General features: G+C 51.6%; 1 long non-coding RNA gene across 1 annotated transcript; it reads right to left on the bottom strand.

Annotated features, from left to right (window-relative positions):
* Positions 1–2,689: 2,689 nt before the first annotated feature.
* On the bottom strand, positions 2,690–7,996 carry LOC146395622 (uncharacterized). Its single transcript, XR_014830751.1, has 2 exons — positions 7,863–7,996; positions 2,690–5,614 (listed from the first exon to the last, which is right to left on the bottom strand). It is a non-coding gene; the product is annotated as an uncharacterized LOC146395622 (long non-coding RNA).
* Between the last annotated feature and the right edge of the window lie 12,687 nt (positions 7,997–20,683).

Here is a 20,683-nt window from a genome sequence, read left to right as displayed (position 1 = left end):
GGGAGGAAAGTGCCTGGCTTAGGGCGGGACCTGGCACTAAGTCTGGCATAGGAAGTCTCCTTCTTTATCGTTCTTCCAGAAGTGGCAGAGGGTTGACTTGGGTTATAGGAATTTGAGCAAAGCCAAGGGAACAGCAAATGCTTCCCTGAGTCACAGTCCTGAGAGGAAGGTTCTGAATGGTTGAGCGTGAGCTCTGGAGTCGGGGCTGAATCCTTGCTGGCTGCCTCACTCTCTAGTCCTAAAACCTGGGGTAACTTATTTGACCTCTCGGAGCCTCCATTTCCATAAAAGGGGGCTTACACTTGCCTCTTAGTTACTGTAAAGTTGACATGAAATTGTCTCGCTTGATAAACATAGGACCAAAGCCAACTTATTTTTTTTAAACGACTTTTATTTTTTCCATTATAGTTGGTTTACAGTGTTCTGTCAATTTTCTACTGTGCAGCAAAGTGACCCAGTCACACATACATATATACATTCTTTTTCTTTATTTTTTAAATGGTTTTTTTTTTCAAAACCAACTTTTTATTTTCACTAGTTTACCCTGACCATCATCCTTGGGGGGGGGTAGATGTTATCATCCCCATTTTATTGATGAAGAAACTGAGGCTCAGAGAAAGTTCGTGGCCCACAGGAATGGTCTCATTCACCTGATCTTCTGCTGAAGGATGTGAGCCCAGCCTTGCTCCCCATCCCAGGGGCCCTACTAGGATAGAGGGTGGTGGGGCTTTTGCCAGGATCATCTCCAGCGAGCTAGGATCTCATCAACCTGCCGCATCCCCCGACCTCTGCCTGCCTGGGACTGCTAGTTCTCTGAGACGGGGCCGGGCTGAGCTGGCTTCCTTGTGACTGGGCTCCAGGATCCCCAGCTGGGAGACCTGATGTGCCTGCAGAGACTCCCACCCCCAACCATTCCTTCCCAGTGTCTCCCGCCAAGGAGCGGGAGAGGAACAGCTCAGAACGTATCGGCCTGTTCCAGGGCTCACACCCACGGGGGAGAGTGCTTTCCCTGGAGCCCAGGAAATGCCAGGGCAGCGTTCTTGGCCAGTGATTTCCTCCTCCGCCCCTCCAGCCCTCCCTCGTTCTTCAGCCACTCCCTCCCCATCACTCAGAGTCGAGCAGCAGTTCTGAGCGTGCTTCTCGCACAAGCAGTGCACACATCACCTGGGGGCTTGTCAGAAATTCAGAACTCTCACCTCCTTGGCAGACCTTCTGTCTGGGTCTGCTCAGGCCACCATCACAAACACCACTGAGCGGGAGTTCCCCATGTGGCTCAGTGGGTTGAGCAACCAACTAGTATATATGAGGATGTGGGTTTGATCCCTGGCCTTGCTCAGTGTGTTAAGGATCCGGCATTGCCACAAGCTGTGGCATAGGTTGCAGATGTGGCTCGAATCCCCTGTTGCTGTGGCTGTGGTCTAGGCTTGCAGCTGCAGCTTTCATTAACCCAGAAACTTCCATATGCCGCAAATACTGCCCTAAAAAGAAAAAAAGGAAAAAAACCAAAAACCAAACACCACCAAGTGATTTAAACAGCAGATATGTATTTTCTCGTGTTCTGGAGGCTGGAAGTCCAAGGCCAAGGTGTCAGCAGGGTTGGTTTTTCCTGAGGCCTCCCTCCTCTGCTTAAAGACAGCCACCTTCTCCCTGTGTCCCTGGCGCCATTGGCCCTCTGTGTGCATGCCTGTCCGGTGCCTCACACTGTCTTTATCCTAATTTCCTCTTCTTCAGCAAACATCAGTCAGATTAGATTAGAGCCCCAACCACCCCCGTTTTAACCTAATTACCTCTTTAAAGGCCCTATCTCCAAATACAATCACATTCTGAGAAACTGGGTGTTACAGCTTCGACACAGGAATTTTGAAGGGACAGAAATGAGCTGACAACACCTCATGAGTCAGAAACACTGGGACAGAGAAGTGTGTGTTTTATATTTTATTTTTGTCTTTTCTGTCTTTTTAGGGCCATACCCGCAGCATACGGAGGTTCCCAGGTTAGGGGTCCAATCAGAGCTGTAGCCACCGGCCTATACCACAGCCACAGCAACGCCAGATCTGAGCCATGTCTGTGACATATACCACAGCTCACGGCAACACTGGATCCTCAACCCACTGAGTGAGGCCAGGGATTGAACCCACGATCCCATGGTTCCCAGTCAGATTCGTTTCTGCTGCACCACGACAGGAACTCTGAGAAGCGCGTATTTAAAAAAAAAACTTGGGTGGATCTGCTGCACCCTCAAGAGTGGAAACTACCTGCCTGGAACTTACAGCACCCACGAGGTGCCCTGGGCTAGCCATTTAATCAGTCAGCATATGCTCTTAGCTACTGAGTGATGGGTGCTGGGGTCACACAGCAACCAGACCCCGGCCTTGTCCTTAGAGAGAGCAGACACAGTCTGGAAGGGAGACAAATGATGGATTTAAATACTCCATTAAATGATCCTGAGTAACCCCAGTGCTGTAAGGGAGAGGTGCGGGATGTCCTGGTACAGCTAGACCCCTCCGAAGAAGGGAGATTGCAGCCTGAGTCTCAAGGAAGAGCAGTAATTAGCAGGCAAGGAAGCAGGTGGCAGGTGAGAGCCTCAAACCAACCAATGGTGGAGACCTGGAGCCTTGGCTATGACTCCAGGCACCCCAGGAGGGTGCAAGGGGATTCTTTCTGGTGGAAGAAGATAATCCAATTTCTATTTATTTCTATTGTCTTTTCATTCATTTAAATTGCATTCATGGTGAGTTCCCATTGTGGCTCGGTGGTAAAGAATCCAACTAGAATCCATGAGGATCTGGGTTCAATTCCTGGCCTCGCTCAGTGGGTTAAGGACTCAGAGTTGCCATGAGCTGTGGTGTAGGTCGAAGATGTAGCTTGGATCTGGTGTTTCTGTGAGCTGTGGTGTAGGCTGGCAGCTGTAGCTCCAATTCGAACCCCTAGCCTGGGAACATCCATATGTCGCATGTGGGTCCCTACAAAGCAAAAAAAAAAAAAAAAAGTATTTGTGTATATTTAAAATATATACAATATGTTAGCACAGAAGCACATGGGAATAATTCTTAAATTAAAAATATGCTGGAGTTCCAGTCATGGCGCAGTGGAAACTAATCTGATTAGGAACCTTGAAGTTTTGGGTTCAATCCTTGGCCTCACTCAGTGGGTTAAGGATCCGGCCTTGCCATGAGCTGTGGTGTAGGTCGCGGACGTGGCTCGGATCTGGCATTGCTGTGGCTGTGGCGTAGGCTCCAATTAGACCCCTAGCCTGGGAACCTTCATATACCATGGGCGTGGCCCTAAAAAGACAAAAAAAAAAATGTGCAGATAGTGGGGTGTGTTTGAAAAATTTTTTGGATGGGGTGCATGTCAACAAGGTTTGGAGGCCACTGGTGTTTTAAAAATTAAAGGCGAGAAGGCTGGAAAAAACAAAGGAGGCTGAGGGGGCTGGAGCCCAGAAAGGAGTGGGGCAGTGTACGGACTTCAGCAAAGAGGGGTATCTTGAAGGGCAATGGGGAGCCACTGAAGGTGTTTGAGCAGGAGAGGGGCTAAATGAGATTTATGCCTTCAAAATGACAGGCTGGCTTCTGCTGGGAGAAGGATGTGAAAGAGGCAAGAGAAGCTCCAACTTCCCAAGCTGAGACCTCTTCTCCTGGGTGGCAGCCTGACGGAGCGGTGAAAGGACAGGCTCCGGAGACCCACCGTCTTGTTTCAAATCCCACCTCCACTTCTTATTGGCTGTGTGATCTCAGTTACAGTGTTCAACCTTTCTGTGCCTTGTTTCCTCAGCTATAAAACATAAGCCGTAAAAGCCCATCATGGGGCTGCAGTGAGGAGGAAACTGATCCTGCAAGTAAAGGACTGAAAACAGGGCCTTGCGCAGAGAAGCACTCAATGCATGAGTTACTTTTACTGTTGTCGTTATTGCTGTCTCTGCCTTTTGCCTGGATGCTCCTCCGGGATGGGACACTTGTCTGCTCCAACCTGTTGCCAGTGGCTCTAACCCAACTTGGAGCACCGCTGGGCATTCCCTTGTCCATCTGGAGTCTCAGTTTCTCCTTGTGAAAAATGGGGATCACAGCTGAGATCAGTGGTTCTCACACTGGGTTCCCTGGAACCCAGGGGTTCTGTGGAGATGCCTCCAGGGGGAGGGTGGACTAAGCATCTTTCTTTTCATTTGTATTATATGCTGGAGTCATGTATACAGTTTCATTAGAACAAAGGAATCTATCACTTTAAAGGAAACATTTTACAAGCTTAAATGCAAATGGATGATGAAACATTCTCTCAGGGCCTTCCAGGCTCAGAGTTGATGAATCTTGTTGCAAAATCATAATTGGGCAGCAATTTAAGTTACCCATTATAAATGTCTCCTGGGCCTAGAGTTCGAGTTTCCTGTGTATAATTCCCGCCCCCATTAGGCCCAGTAATGCCTCCACGCTGGGATAGATGATGCCTCTCAGATGGGGCTGCCGGCCAGGCCCCAGGATTTATGTGTATCTTCTGCTTTCCCTACACAAACACTGCCCCTCGGCTCCCTCCATGTTTCCTAATAAGTCATCTTCCTCACCCTGGGTAGTCTCACTCACTTTTCCCTGAACTGCCTCCAGCTAGCCTCTGTTTATGCAGCAGGGCAAGTCCAAGGGCTTCGTGAGAGAGGGCCCTCAGCTCAGATGGGAAAGGTGAAAAGCAAGCCTGTCTGTGTGGAAGAGCATCCTTAATAGAGGGAACAGCACATGCAAAGACCCTGAGGTGCAAGTGTGTTTGGAGTGTGAGAGAAAAAGCAAGGAGGCCAGTGTCACAGGACCACAGTGGCTGAGGAGGAAAAACAGGCCAGAGGGGTTGAGGGGAGGGAATAATGGGGGGCTATGGAGAAACGTTGCCACAATGTTGTGAGTGGGATCTGAGACGCCCAGGCGTGTAAAAGACTAGATGTCGTTATTGAAAGTTGATAAAACGTTAAAAGAGGCTGAGCTGAGGAAGCGGGTCCATCACCAATGGAGTTACTGCAGGGCACTTTATGGTGGCATTTTACTGCCCATTGGACTTTATTCTCAGCAAGATGGCCTAAGAGCTGGGAGACCTCTTGGAAGGTTCTATCCAGGTTAGCCGTAACCAAGGCAGAAGTGGTGAGGAGGCGTTGGATGGCAGTTCTGTTTCGACAGTGTATCTTCTTCGCGTATGGGTTCTTCTTCTCAGCCCCTCAGCCTCCCTCCTACAGGCTATTCTTCCCTTTGGCAACCCAGGGAGGCTGAGAATGTCCTCAGCCACCACTGCTGCCCTGGGGCCAGGGCTGTCTCCCCAAGGAGTCCGGCCTTCCCGGTGCCATGTGGGCTCTATTCACCGAGGGGCTGACAACGGTATCCCCTGAGAGACACCGCAGGAGTTAACGAAGGCGCTGAGCTCCTGTCTCCCTACTCAAGTCACATATTTAACTTAATCTCTGGCTTCTCTCTCTGGACCTCTCCTCCAACCAAGTTGATAAACGGCCTTGGCTCTGTTTGGTGCTCGGCTCAGGTCAGCATAAATCAGCTGGCTGCAGACACGCGCATGCTCACTCTCCGCAAGCCGGGATGGATCTTCCTGTGATAAACCACCAGTATTTATCTCAGCCTGTCCCACGTGTGTCCTGGAAGTAGGAATGATTTGGGATGGGGTGTCTTTTCAGGATCATGATCTGCTTCTCTTACCCCCCCAGAGTTTGACAGGCCCAAGGCAAGCCAGGGTTGGGTTGATTTGACACACAAAACTGACACAGGCTATATCACCAACCTCCAAGGACTGCTGAGCCCCCAAGAAAGCCCCTCTTCCTCCAACTCATGATTCCTACTGTGTGCCAGCCACAGGGATGCAGATGAGAATGAAGCCTTAGGAGATCTTGCAGGCCAGGGCGGAGGGCTGATGACTATAACCCAGGACAAACGTTATTAAAGTAATGACAAGGAGACATCGCACTTAGCTAATACTATGTGCCAGGAGCAAAGTACCCCATCGGCCTTCACACACTTAAACCTCCTTCATGGCAGGGGCGTGTTTCCCTCTACCACGTGCCCTGACTCCAAACAGTCCTAGGAGGGCTGTGGGGTTACATGGCCAGTGGCTCCCCAGAAAGAGAACATCTGATTGAGCCTTGTTGGGGTGAAGACGCACTTGGCAGATGGAAAGTTATTCCAGGCATCAGCGTGGATCAAGAGAGGTACACGTGATCCTGCTGAATATTCTCAACCACCCTAGGTTCTGTCTGTTACTGTGGCTACCTCTAGAGATCCGAGGCAGGGGGTGGGGGGGTGGCAAGTGAGTTGCCCAAGGACACGCAGGAGACAGTGTTACAGATTCCCACATACGGTCACTAACCACTAGGTCTTTTTTTTTTTTTTTCTTTTTAGAGCCTCACCTGTGGCATATAGAAGTTTCCAGGTTATGGGTCGAATCAGAGCTGTGGCTGCCAGCCTACACCACAGCCACAATACCACCAGATCCCAGCCACATCTGTGACCTACACCACAGCTCATGGCAGTGCCAGATCCTTAACCTACTGAGCAGGGCCAGGGATCGAACCCGAAACCTCATGGATACTAGTTGGGTTTTTTTTTTTGTATCTCTGAGCCACACTTGGAACTCCAACCCTGAGGTCTTTTGTCTCTGAAGAGTCCGCGTCATAGCTACACTTCCCGAAGAGCCTCCATGAGGACTAGTTCTGGTCTCGGATGTCGGGAAGCTTGGCCCAGGGTGTGCAGGACCCCTGCGGGCTCTGCTATGTAGCTTGGACTTGAGATTGAGTGGACACAGGCAGGCAGAGGCAGACTCTTGACGGCTCGTGTTATGGCTCCAATAGCCTTCACGCTTTGAAGGAAGCCTGACCCTCCCAGACCACAGCCCCACGTCCTGCCATGCTCCTGTCCAGACTCCACACCCAGGGCCTTCGGAAGGGGCAGGATGCGACGCCAGGGCCCCCAGAAACCCTCCTCCAACCCTGTCCTCCCTGGGGCCAGAAATCCCCTGCATCCTTTCCTTCTCCGTCAAAGGCCTCCCTCAGGAGGCATATTTGCGTGAGAGAAGAACAATGCTGATTTGGGAGGCCGGCAGCTGGCCTGGGAGGGCTTGGAGCCTGGCCCAGCCCAAGAGTCTTTCTGTACCAGGAAAGGTGGGGGCGGGGGTCAGAGGGCTGGGAGGGGCTGAGGAGAGCGGACTTGGAGACAGTGGGGATGAGGGGGGCTGCAGGTGGGGGCCTTTCTGTCATGGCAGACCCTAAGCCCCGGGGAACTGTGGTGGGTGGGAGGGAGTCAGGCCGGTCAAGATTCCTCTTTGGCCAGTCATCCTGCAGAGCTTCGGTTCCTCAACTATAATAACTTAAAAAAAATTTTAGGAGTTCCCTTTGTGGCTCAGCGGGTTAAGGACCTGAGGGCTCCGTGAGGATGCGGGTTCGATAAGGATCCCAGGTCGCCACAAGGTGTGGCATGGGTTGGCAGATGTGGCTCGGACCCGGTGTTGCCACAGCTGTGGCCTAGGCCTGCCGCTGCAGCTCTGATTCAACCCCTGGCCAGAGAACTTCCATATGCTGCCTGTGCAGCCAAAAAAAAAAAAAAAAAAAAAAAAAAAGAGCCATTTATTGAAGTATAGTTGATTTACAATATTATGTTAATTTCTGCCGCGCAGCAAAGTGATTCAGTTATACATATACACATATCCATTCCCATGCGGGTTATCACCGAATATTGAGTAGATGACCCTGTGCGATAAAGCCGGTCCCCCCAGCCATCCAGCCCATGTACAGTAGTGTGCATATGCCAATCCCAAACCCCCAGTCCATCTCCCACCCCCCACCTTTCCCCTTTGGTAACCACAGGTTTGTTTTTGGAGGCTGTCTTCACCTGTACCTTGCGCCTGGTGGGAGCAGAAAATGAAGTGGGGCTGATAAGCTCCCAGAGATGCCTTTGGTGGCAGGAGATCCGGAGTGGCCAGCACCAGGTGGAGAAGGCACCGACCGTGTTGTGCTGGTGGCTGTGGCTGTTTCAGGCGTAGGCGGTGGCCGAGCTTAGCTCTTAGCCAGAGATGTCTTGGCATTTGATGTGATAGTGCTGTTGGTTTTGGCTCTACATCCAAGACTCCGGCACGGCTAATTACTCATTGTCTTGGAAGACTGGCCCAGGAGCCTGAGAGAGGAGGGTGGAGAGGGCTGGTTGCTGTGTTTCTCCCAGTTAAGGAGGCGGTGGCGCTGAAACTGTTGAGTTAAGTCTTCCACATGCTCTCAGCTTTATTGAGAAATAATCTGTATACAATAAAATGCACGTTTCAAGAGCACAGTTCAGTTGGTTTGCCTAAAACGCCCGTAAACCAATAAAACCCTTTAACACAGAAAACGACCAATCCAATCAAGATATGGAACGTTTTCATCCCTGGATAAAGTTGGCTCCTTCCCTCTATCTGTCAACACCCCCTCCTCTGCCCCAAACAACTACTAAACCCCTTTTTGTCACTGTATGTTAGTTTCACCTTTTCTAGAATTTCATATAAATGGAGCCCTCCAGGATGGATTCTTACATCAGGCTTCTTTGATGAAACATGATGTTTCTGAGATTCATCCACCTTGTTGTGTGTCAGTACTCCTTTCCTTCTTGTTGCTGAGTTGTATTCTGTTATGTGGATTCGACACAATTTCCTTACACATTCATTTATTGTTAACAATTTTGGTGGTTTTTAGTTTGGGCCAATTACGAATATAGCTGCTGTGAGATGTTCTCCTATAAGTCTTTAGGTGAACAGGCATTTTCATTTCCCTTGAGCAAATACCAGAAAATGCAGACGCTAAGTCATATGATAAGGGTACGTGTAGTTTTATGAGAAATTTTCAGCTATTTCTGTTGCTCTGTTTCATTGTTGACACTTGATATTGGCAATCTTTTCAATTGTAGCCATTTGGGTGGTAGGTGGTGGTATCTTCTCATGGTTTCAAATTTGCATTTCTCTGGTGATTAACAAAGTGAAGCATCTTTTCACAGGCTTACATCTTGCAGAGGCTTTTGAAAATGAAATGTGGGTTGCCAAGGCGGGGGGGGGGGAAGGGAGTGGGATGAACTGGGTGTTTGGGATTATTAGATGCAAACTGTTCCATTTAGAATGGATAAGCAATGAGGTCCTGCTGTACAGCACCAGGAACTATATCCAGCCTCTTTGGATAGACCATGATGGAAGATAATATGAGAAAGGGAGTGTATATATATGTATGACTGGGTCACTTTGCTGTACAGCAGAAATAGGCACAACATTGTGAATCAACTGTACTTTAATTAAAAATAATAAAAATCTGGGAGTTCCTGTCATGGCACAGTGGTTAACGAATCCAACTGGGAACCATGAGGTTGTGGGTTCGATCCCTGCCCTTGCTCAGTGGGTTAACGATCCAGCGTTGCCGTGAGCTGTGGTGTAGGTTGCAGATGCGGCTCGGATCCCGCGTTGCTGTGGCTCTGGCGTAGGCCGGTGGCTGCAGCTCTGATTAGACGCCTAGCCTGGGAACCTCCGTATGCCATGGGAGCGGCCCAAGAAATAGCAAAAAGACAAAAAAAATAAAAAAAAAAATCTATATATTTTTTAAATGAAACATGGGAAGTCCTGCCAGGCCCTTGACTTTCTCACAAGGAGAATTTGGAGATTTGGGAAGAGATTAGAGAAACATGTGTCATAATTCCTATCTCAACTAACCTAATTTTTTAAACTTGAATTGTTCCTTACATGAGTAATATAGGTAAATAAATTCATACGACAAGAATACTGAAGCATTTTTGGTGCAAGACTTGAGATCTCATTGACTGCACCATGAGTTCCTTCTTAATTCACTTGCCTCCCTTCAGAAGTCCTTTTTTGTGTTTATAGATGTGTTCCCATAGAAAATATGCAATATGTATTTGCATGTATGATCTTATGTAAATAATATAATAGTGTACAAATCATTCTTCAGCCTACTTGCTCCGGTCGTTAAACTATCCAGAGACCCCACCATATCACGACATACAGATCTGCTCTGTTCTTTTAAGTTACTTAAAATTCCGTTGTTACAATAAATCATAGTTTATCAATCAATTTCCCTACTGCAGGATATTTAAGTTTGCTTGCAGTGTTTTGCTGTTGCAAACAAAATGATGCAGGGAACATCCTCGGCCTTGTCTCCTTTGCTGCTGCATGCATTTCTCAAGGCAGAGCCTAAGGAGCAGAACTTAATGAAGTTGTCGTATCCGTCATCTCTTGCCTCAGTAATGCTTCGTAACAAACAACCCAAGACTGAGCAGTTTAGAAAAACAAGCATTCTTTCTCGCCAGTCAACAAGGTGGTTGGCAGTTTTGCTGATGTGTTCCTAGCTAAGCTGATTTTGGCTGTACTTTCTCATGTGTTTGCGGTTGACTGGCGACTCAGCTGGGAGCTGGCTGGTCTTGGAGGACTTTAGCTGGGATAACTCATCTCTGCTCTATATGACCTCTCTTCCTCAACCAGATTAGCCTGGGCTTATTCTCACAGTGGAGGCAGGTATCCAAGAGAGTGAGTGGAAGTGTGCAGAGCCTCTTGCAATCTGGGCTCCGAACTGGCTCACCATCACTTCTGCTCCATTCTACTGGTCAAAACAAGTCATAAGGCCACTAGATTCCAGGGATGGTAAATAAAACCCACCTCTTGATAGGAAGATGACAAGTGATAGTGCAAAGTATATAAATGGGGAAATGGGGGATTAGAATTTGGGCCATTGTTTGCAATCGATCCACCATCCATTTAATGGGATGCTGCCATGTTGTCCCCCTTAGGGCTTGGTCCAGTCTTCCCCCCATGGGCAGTGGGCAGGAAGGACTCTTTCCTCACAGCCTTATCCACACAGAATCTGTGCATGTGGCCAGCCCTTGAGCTAGATGTGTTATTCTCTACACAGTGCAAGCATTCACACGGATATGGATGGAGAAATGAAATGTGTCCTCTTAGAGCCCTAATTTTACTCATCTTTTTGAGGGTCAAAAACTCGCTTTTAAAAATTAAACCAGGACATCCTGTTGTGGCTCAGTGGGTTAAGAACTTGACATAGTGTCTGTGAGGATGAGGGTTTGATCCCTGGCCTCGCTCAGTGGGTTAAGGATCCAGCGTTGCCATGAGTTGTGGTGTAGGTCGCTGACATGGCTCACATCCAGCATTGCTGTGGCTGTGGTGTAGGCCGGCAGGTGTAGCTCTGATTCAACCCCTAGTCTGGGACCTTCCATATGCCAAGGTTGTGGGCCTGGAAAAGACAAACAAAAGACAAAAAAAAAGATGCAATTCAGATCTGGTGTTGCTGTGGCTGTGGTGTAGGCTGGCAGCTGCAGTTCCAATTTGACCCCTGGCCTGGGAACATCCATATGCTATGGGTGCAGTCCTAAAAAGAGGGTTAAAAAAAAAAAAAAAAAAAGAAAAGAAAAGAACAAAGACCCCCTGCCCTTCTGGAGTGAAATACCAGGACAGGCCGGATGGCAGAGGCAGACGGCAAACAGTAAATGTAGTAACTACATTTTGTGGCAGGTTAGGGGAGAAGGGATATACCCCGACTCTGCCACCCACCAAAAAGAAAAGAAAAACAGGATAAAGGGGGAGACCAGGCTTATGTGCTGTTGGAGGTGGGGCAGTTCTGAATAAAATGGGGAGATGGGGGTGGGAGGAACCTCCTGGCAGACTTGAAGTGGGGAGGGAGGCGCCATACCCTCCTCTGGGATGATAGCAGGCCAGGTTCAGGCTGCAGCCACAGAGGCCCCAGGCAGGAGCGTGCCTGGTCTATGAAGGAGAAGCGGCCGAGCAGAGGATGAGTGTTCAAGCCCCAGAGGGGCCACACAGGCTGTTGCAGGGCCTGAGGCCTTTACCCAGCATCAGTGTGAGCCACTGCAGGGTTTTGGGCAGAGGAAGGGCATGCTCTGCCTTGGTTTCCCAAGGGTCTTGCCAGCTACTGGGTGGAGAAATAGACTGTAGGGGGAGGGGTGGCCACAGGGAGACCAGCCAGGAGGCTCTGACAGCTAAGCAGGCAAGAAATGCTGGTGGCTCGGACCAGGGTGCTGACAGTGGCGGGGAGGTGAGAGGGGCCTGGACTCTGCATCCCCCTGATTAAAGCCCATTTTCTCCCCCATGATTAAAGCCCATTGATTCCTTGGGGAAAGAGAGCATCTGGCCAGCAACTTCTGCTCCCCATTGCCCCCCACCCCCAGCCCGCCCCCATGGCTCAGCACTGACTGTTGAGACTCAGGTTTCCAGGGAACATTCACTGTTTTGCGGGGAGCTGTGCCTGTGGCATGTGGAAGTTCCCAGAGCAGGGATCGAACTTGCATCATGGCAGTGACAATGCCAGATCCTTAACTGCTAGGCCACCAGGGAACTCCAGGAGATGTTAATTGAAATTTCCCCCACTGAGGGCAATGGAGTCGCTACCCAGTAGCACCTCAAGAAAGATGGCACATAGCCCCTGGCTCTGATCCTCAGTGGGTCCCCTCTCTGCAGAGGTGGGGAGTTTGGAAAAGAGAGAGCTGGGCTGGAATCAGAACCCCAGGTCTGCGGGCTGTTCCAGATTCTTCTGAGCTGTGGCTCCTTTGTGAGTCTCGGCGTCCCCTTCTAGCAAACTGAGGAAACGCCCATTCCCAGATCCCAACAGGCAGGGGGCCAGCTACCTTCCAGGAAGATTCCAGAGGGCCAGGGACAGAGACAAGCTGATGACACACTCTCTCGTGCCATCCCACACAGGGAGGGGATGCAGAAACAGCAGAGCAGCCGGGGAGGTTACAAACCAAATAAATAAGCAAAGAGAACACCGCAAGCTTTGTATATCCAGCCCTGAACGGCGCCCAGGGGCTCCTTGAGGTTTCTTTGGGGGCTGCTGCTGGCAGGTAGGTCCTGCCCCTGCAAGATGGGCCCTGGGAGGGGCCACAACACCCTTGTGAGATAAGCCAGGGCCCTTTCCTAATCCATCGCCTGAGCATATGTGCAGCATGGGCAGGTGAGCCAAGATAAGCTGGGCCCTTGATGACATCCCATAGATACATGTGCACAAGCGCAATACCCACGTCTTAGACAACACGAGGCTTGTCTGTTCAGGTCCAAACACTGCCCGAACCCCCGCCGTGTGCCAGGGATTTCACCTGCATCTTTTTGTTTGTCACGTTCCACGGAAGGAGGGAGCCGTTTGGCAGCGGGAGACACTCCTCTGTAGGCTTTTTAAATTCCTGCCAGCTCCCAGGCAGCTTCGTACACGTGTCCTCATCCAATTTTTCCAACACTTTGTGGAGGTAAGGATTTTTGTACCTGCTCTACAGATGAGGACAGCGAGGCTCCGAGAGGTTGGGGGACTTGTCCAGAGGCACGCAGCTGGGAGAGATGGAGCTGGGAATTGAACCCCGGTTTGTGATCTTGTCCTCCTCCATTTGTCTTTGCCACCTGCGTCCTGGTTCCCCCACCTAGGTTCTGCCCCTGAGGTGCTCCCGAGGGGAATTTGGTGATCTTTTCCTTAGAAAGTTTTTTCTGAACACTTCGCCTGGTCACTCTTCTCTAACAGGCAGAGAGGCAAAGCCAGGCGGTGGTGTCCACAGAGAGGGGTGTCCTCGTGTGATGGGGCCTCTTTTTCCGCGTCAGTGGGGAGAGGGTGCCCAGGAGATAGTGGTGCCCAGCCTTGCGGAGGGCTCCTAGGGAGGGTGGATGGAAGAGGCCAGCATGGCTCCTTCCCCCTCTGGTTATCATAGGCTGAATTGTGTCTTTGTTTTTTGCTTTTTATGCCTGCAATTGCGGCATGTGGAGGTTCCCAGGCTAGGAGTTGAATCGGAGCTGCAGCTGCCAGCCTACGGCACAGCCACAGCAACATGGGATCCAAGCCGAGTCTGCAACCTGTGCTTCAGGGATCGAACCCGCATCCTCGTGGATACTAGTTGGGTTCTTAACCTGCTGTGCCACAGTGGGAGCTCCTGTTGTTCTTCTTCTTATTTATGATTATTGCTCACCCAGGACAGATGAAGGGGTGAAAAAGTACCTGCTGTTAAGTTCATCGGTTTCCCGGTCATTCCATCCTTGAAAACTTATGAAATCTGCTTCTGGTATCTGGGGTGAGTACCAGCCCCATCACTTACTGGACTGTGATCTCGTGGGAGTTAAGATGATCCCGGACTTCTTGCCATGGCTCAGTGGTTAACGAAACGACTTGTATCTAAGAGCACCTGGGTTCGATCCCTGGCCTCGCTCAGTGGGTTAAGGATCCAGCATTGCCGTGAGCTGTGGTGTAGGTTGCAGACATGGCTCGGATTCCGCACTGCTATGGCTATAGTGTAGGCCGGCAGCTGTAGCTCTGATTTGACCCCCAGCCCGGGAACCTCCCTAAAAATACAAAAAAAAAAAAAAAAAAAAAAAAAAAGATGATCCTGACCCAGAGTTGGTGGGAGAATAAAATGATACGGCCCCACCGTGATGAGTGTCACCTAGTGCTCGGCCCACGGGCGTTCTCGGGAAATGCAGGCTCTCCCTTGGGGGCTGAACAGACTTGGGTGAGAGCAGCTTCCATCTGAGGCGGACGATCTGCTTGTGCAGCATCAGGGAGGCAAAGCGTTTCCATGGCAGGCCTGGGCGGTGTTTCTATTTTCAGATGACACTTAGTGACATCTTAACAATACTGGAACAAGATAGAACCCAGTGAAACAACCATCTCCCACCAAGGATCCAAGCCTGGATGGACAGAGAGGGAGGTGTCTCTGACCCAGCACAGCCTGGAGCGGGGTTTTAGCAGAGCAATAGGGATTGGGCCTCAGGAGGGGGCCTGTGGTCCCTACAGCCACACCTGTTCGCCTTCCACTCTGGATTCGCCCTCCACCCTCCGCTCCCTGACCTGGGTCCCAGGAGGCCGACCGGCATGGACTCAGCTGCTCCTTTGCCCAGTGGCTTCTAGCTGAGTCCACTTGGCAGGAGCCTGGCATGAGGGCATTGCTTCCCCAGCTGCGTCCCTATGGGGCTTCCACCTGGGCATCCCTACTGCCTGGTGTCTCTACACAGGTAACCTGTCCCCTAACCCCTTCAGCCTAGAAGTAAAACTGGCTCCCCTGGTGACCAGCCCTCTGCCACGTTGGTGCCCCTCTACCCAGCCCAGACCTCTGAAATCACCCTCAAATTTCCCAGCATCTCCTCCCTCCTCTCTTCCCTCCTGCCTTCTTTCCTCCCTTCCTCCTCACCCAGCTGTCCCCTCCTCTTTCCTTTCCTCCAAACCAGGAGAGCACTCACAAATCCTCTCATACCCAGCTCAAATGTCAGCCCCCTGGCAGGTGGGGACTCTCTCCTCTCAGCCTCTGCAGCCTCAGGGTTCCCCCACCTCTGAATCCTGGGTCCCTATGCCTGGTCACAGTCTGCATATGCCCATCTTCCCGGCAGAGCCCCTTCCAGTTCCGCTTGTGACCGAGTCACCTTTGTGCTCCTTGAGCCCACAGAGGGCCCGCCCGGGGTACCTATGAGGTAAACACTGACTGGGTTGAATGTGTGTACAGAAGGCGAGCGTCCAGGGAGCTCAAAAGAAAGGATGAGCACAAGGAGCCTAAATCAGGGAAGGCTTCCTGGAGAAGGTGGGACTTGACCTTGGCCTCCAAGTGGGGCGTGGAAAAAAATGAGTGAAGGGATTCCTGGCAGAGGGAATGATGTGTGCAAAGGCCCAGAGGTAAGACTGCCAGGAGGTATCAGGATCTGTTGGCATAGAGGAGACACTAGGGAAATGGAACTGCAAGGAGTGGGTAAAGGGTTTCTGAGCCTCCGTTTTCTCATCTGGAAAGTAGGCTCTCAATCCTGCCCTTGGTAAATGGGATCACGTGGTGCAGCACAGACCCGGCCTGGAGGCTGTGGGCAAATGAGAGCTGGTGTCAGCCCAGCACGTGCAGGGCCCCAGGCCCTGAGCCCATCTCCACGCATGCCCCAGGCAGATGCTCCACTGTCCAGGACTCAAACAGCTCGGCTTCCAGCATCCGACTGGGCATGGAATCAGCAGGCTGTGCATCGCCTGCCTAATCCACCCACTTCCGCAGGCCAGAGACCACCAGCCTCCAAGCCGCAACCTGCCCAGGCACACTCTCATGTTAATTGGGTTTCCCTGAAAATACTCAAAAGGAGAGGCGTTTTCTCAGGTGTGTTAAGCTGGATTCAACAGCTGATGTGGCATTTCACAATGTGTTAGAAACATCACAGGACCCAGGGCTGACATCCACCAGGCACCACAGGTACAGTGTCTAAAGCCCACTAGACCTTTAGGGGGCCCAAGAAAACATTCTCATTTTATCTAAAACCATAAAAAAAAGGGAGTTCCCATCATGGCTCAGTGGTTAACGAATCCGTCTAGGAACCATGAGGTTGGGTTCGATCCCTGGCCTTGCCCAGTGTGTTAAGGATCCGGTGTTGCCATGAGCTGTGGTGTAGGTCGCAGACGTGGCTTGGATCCTGCATTGCTGTGGCTGTGGTGTAGGCTGGCAGCTACAGCTCCGATTAGACCCCTAGCCTGGGAACTTCTATGTGCCGTGGGTGTGGCCCTAGAAGAGACCAGAAGGGGAAAAAAAAAAAAACAAAACCGTAAAAAAAAAATGAATACTGTCTACTCTGGAGACATACATCTTTATGCCAATGCAGTCATAAAACACAATTCTTAATACATTTTTATAAAGTCTATGAAGACAAAGGTAGCCAGGACCCGCATAAGTCACGTGGCTCTGACCATGGGGGTGGGGGTGGGGAGGGCGGGATGTGGTGGAAGAAATGGAAACTGAGGCTCAGGCCTGGGTGGCCCAAGGGTGTGGAGCTGGGATTGGGATAAACTGCCCCTTGGCTCCTACGACCCTTGCTTGCGGGTTGACAGGTCTTCTTCGGGTGGCCCTCAAAGTTGCAAGTCCAGTGTTGGCTGAGGCCTCAGACTTCCTAGTTCCGACGGCTCAGAATTGGATAGACATCCCCCATCTCTGTTCCCTCCCGCAAAGAGATGGTCCTCTCCCTGCCATGGGCAGATCTGGGAGGGACCTTCCCGAGGGCCTGGTCCACTGGCTCACTCACAGATGGGCCTTGAGGCTTAGCACGGGGAGTTGCTGCTCCGAGTCCCAAGGGGTGGGGGATGAGGCTGGGGCTAGCCCTACCCCCCTCCGGCTCCCAATTCATCATCCAGGGCTCCCCTCTCCCCCCGCACCTCGTTTACGCTGAACCTAAATTAGACAAGAATCTGATGTTGTCCAGATGGAAAGTCCCCTGTTTTTGGCTGAAAAGCTCCTTGCTCAGGGAGCTATTGGAGGCAGGAATACTACAGCTCAACCCGCCTGGAACGCTCCCCCTCCCCCACCCCAGGGTCAGAGATCTGCTTTCTCTCCTGCCCCCACCCGAGTCCTGTCCCCCCTGTCCCAGGAGGCCAGACCCCCTCCCCCTGTCCCCTTGTCCACTCAAGGGCAAGTGCTCATCATATGCAGGGGTGGGGAGACTTCTCAGTGGCGCCTTAGCCTGAAGACACCCCTCTCTGAAGAGCCTAAAATCCCACTGTTTGTGCTTGGTTTGGAGCAGAGAGGCTCTTTAATGGGCATTTCCTTTAAAGGCAAAGAAGTGAATGACTCTGTCAGATCATCTTTCACGATGGCCAAGTGCCGGGCAGCCTGGGGATGCTGAGGTTCTGTCTAAAAGTTTGTACAGGGACGGGGGTTGGGGGACGTAATCACCGCCTTAGCCCTATACGGCCCTTTAGAATTAATGACCTTGACCAGGGCAGGAAGCCATGACTTCTACCTGGGTTAAGGGCCAGGCATAGGTGTGCTGGGGAGTCGGGGAACGCGAATGTGAGACAGATCAGATGTCAGTGGAGCTGGCAGACAAATCGGGGAGGGAGGGTGCTCCAGGCAGCAGAGGCAGCTCGAGCAGAAGTCTGGCAGCCAGAGAGCTCCCAGTGTCTGGGGAAGAGCTGTGGCTGGAGCACAGGCAGCCAGGTTGTGGGTGGGGGTCAGGGTGTGTGGGGGTGGCAGGAGGTCAGATGGAGGTTGGAGAGACTGGCTTTCTGCTCCCGGAAGTCTGGGGTCGAGAGCCCGGGAATCTGTTTTTCATCAGCACCCAGGTGTTTCTCATTCAGGTTGTCCATGGTTTATGCTTTGGGAATCGCAGGCTATAGCCAGACAACCAGCCCTGAGGCCACTGCTCCAGGACTAGGAAGAAAAGACAGGGTAGTTCAACAAGGACACAGAAAGACCTGGGTGCCAGTCCATCTCTGGCATTTGCTGGCTGTGTGCCCTTGGGCAAGTTACTTTGTCTCTCTGTGCCGCGAGCTTCTGCCAGTCGTCCTATGGCTTAATTTCCAAGGTGGTTATGAAGATTCGCTCTGAAAAAGATCACCTGGCATGGTGCCTGATACATAGCAGGCACAAGAGATACTGCTCTTTTCTTTATCCCTTCATTCACAAGGTGCTTTTGTCTTGTTATGTTTGCAAGATCACAGTGGCCATCTGAACTAATCAGGTTGGCTCTGTTGTCAGAGACAGAAGCCAACACGCACCAGCTTAAGGGAAAATTGAAGTGGCTAATGCCAAAGGGCCCAGCACTGAAAGAAGTCACATGGGTGCTGGCCAAGGGACATTCGGTCTCTTCCTCTCTCTGCCTGTTAGCCCTGTCTTTTCCTCCTGCTGCTGCATCATCTCCAGGAGGCCCCGACTGAGAATCTCCTGCTTAGCAACCCAGGGAGGGACAAGCTGCTTTCTCCTGGTGACTATAGCTCTGTCCCAGGGCAGGATGCTGATTGGTGGTATCTGGGTCATGTGCCTGTTTCTCAGACCAATCACATTGGCCAGAGATGGAGTAGTTTTTGCTTTGTTTTGTTTTAATGGCCACACTTGTGGCATATGGAAATTCCTGGGCCAGGGACTGAATCTGAGCCATAGCTGTGACCTACACCACAGCTACAGCAATGCCAGATCCTTTAACCCGCTGTGCCAGGCCAAGGATCAAACCTGTACCTCTGCAGCCACCCAAGCAGCTGCAATTGAACCCTTAACCCAGTGTGCCCCAGTGGGAATTCCCAGAGTAATGGGAGTATTTTAAGTGGCCGAGACTATGACCTGTGGGCAGCATTGAATACCAGAGGAATGAGGAGCCCTCGCTGGACAGAAAAAAGCAACCAATACGGGACATTTTTATGAAATTGAAAAGTCTAAGCTGTACAGCTGAAACCTGTTAAGGCCTTTCCTGCTCTGTGCCGCTGTCCAGGTCCAATTCTCCCTTCTAGAACTCGTTTAGGCGCCCCACCCTACTTGGGTGCCCCTGCCCCATACAGCACCTTCCTCACGAGGTCTGCCCCCCGGAAGCTCCTCAAGACAGGACTGGACTCTGCAGATCTGTGGCCCTGATGCCCATCCTGGGGTTGTGCACAGAGTGGGTTTGAACCCACATTTTAACAGCCAGCATCCTTCGTCCTCTCCACCGCCTCCATCTGAACCCACCTCAGCTCTCCACCCACCCAAGCCCTACCTTCTCCTGGGGGGCATGTGACAGCTGGGTGTTCCAATGGGGAGGGCAGTGCCCAGCCCTTGCTTCCTTCTGAGTCCCCAAGTTGCTGGCTGGAACCCCTGGGGGGCTGGCACTCAGGTCACACCCGGTTCTTGAGCCTGCCTGAGGCTCTCTCATTTCCCCTGCTTGTTAGACTGGAGGCTCAGACGCCCTTTGCAGAATGACCAGGCTGCTCTGCTCTATGTCCATGTCCCCAGCTCTGGCCACAAAGCCGTGGAGGGGAAGGACGGCAGCTGTTTCTACGGGGTTAGGCTGACCCAGGGCACAACCCGCTTATCCTTGCCGAATCCCATCCTGGGGTCTCCCCACATGGGGATGGGGTGCTGCTGACTTTCCCCGAGACATCCCTGCAAATGCCGCTGGGTGGCCGTTTTCTCCCCCGCAGCGCTTCATACCTCCTGACAAAGAGACATTCTTTCTTTTTCCTCTTTTTTTTTTTTTTTTCCTTTTTGGTGCTGTTTAAAAGAGAGTAATGTAAGTCTCAGATCCCCTCACATCATGTTAATGTTAAAGTAGGACTAAAAATAAATCTTGGGTTGCCATAGGAACCCTGACTGTTGCTAGGTTTAGTCTGTGGGGGATTGGGAGCCCTGCTTTTTCTGGCCCTGCTGGAAGGTGGCCTTTGTGGCTGCGCAGAGCACCTGGGAGGGGCCCCCAGAGCATTGCCCTACCCCCCAAAACTCGCTAGAGGTGATCGGGATTCAACGCTCCACTGGGCGTCCTACGGAGCATTGGGATCTGCCTTGGAAGGGGGGGCTAGGGCTCTACAAAGCCTCTGAAAAGAAGTTCCCAAGGAGAGGGGTGGAGAGGGAGAAAATAAAGACAGGAAGAGAGAGAGGGAAAGAGAAGGAAGGAGGGGAGGACGGAAGGAGGAAAAGAGGGAGAGAGGGAGGGAGAGAAAGAGGGAGGGATGGAAGGAGGGATGGAGGGGAGGAGGCGGGGAGGGAAGGAAGGATAAAGGGAAGGAGGGAGGGAGGGAGGGAGGGAGGGAGGAAAGCAGCGGGAGGAAAGCGAGAAGGAAGGAAGGCAGAGGGTACATGTCGGCCGAGCTCCTCCTCTGAGCCAGGCCCTTTAGGATGGATTGCTCCTCCCTCTGCAGAACCATCACGTTGAGCAGACATTCAGAAAGGTGAGGAACCATTCCTGTGTCACAGCCAGCAAGAGGCACGCTGGGCCT

Source organism: Sus scrofa, chromosome 16, assembly GCF_054392235.1.
Source record: "Sus scrofa isolate SSC_HxYL_T2T_F1_AM1 chromosome 16, Sscrofa_HxYL_maternal_Yorkshire_Landrace_v2.0, whole genome shotgun sequence".
Classification (NCBI taxonomy): domain Eukaryota; kingdom Metazoa; phylum Chordata; class Mammalia; order Artiodactyla; family Suidae; genus Sus; species Sus scrofa.
The sequence above is the reverse complement of the archived record's forward strand: the minus strand, read 5'-3'. Positions and strand labels throughout refer to the sequence as shown.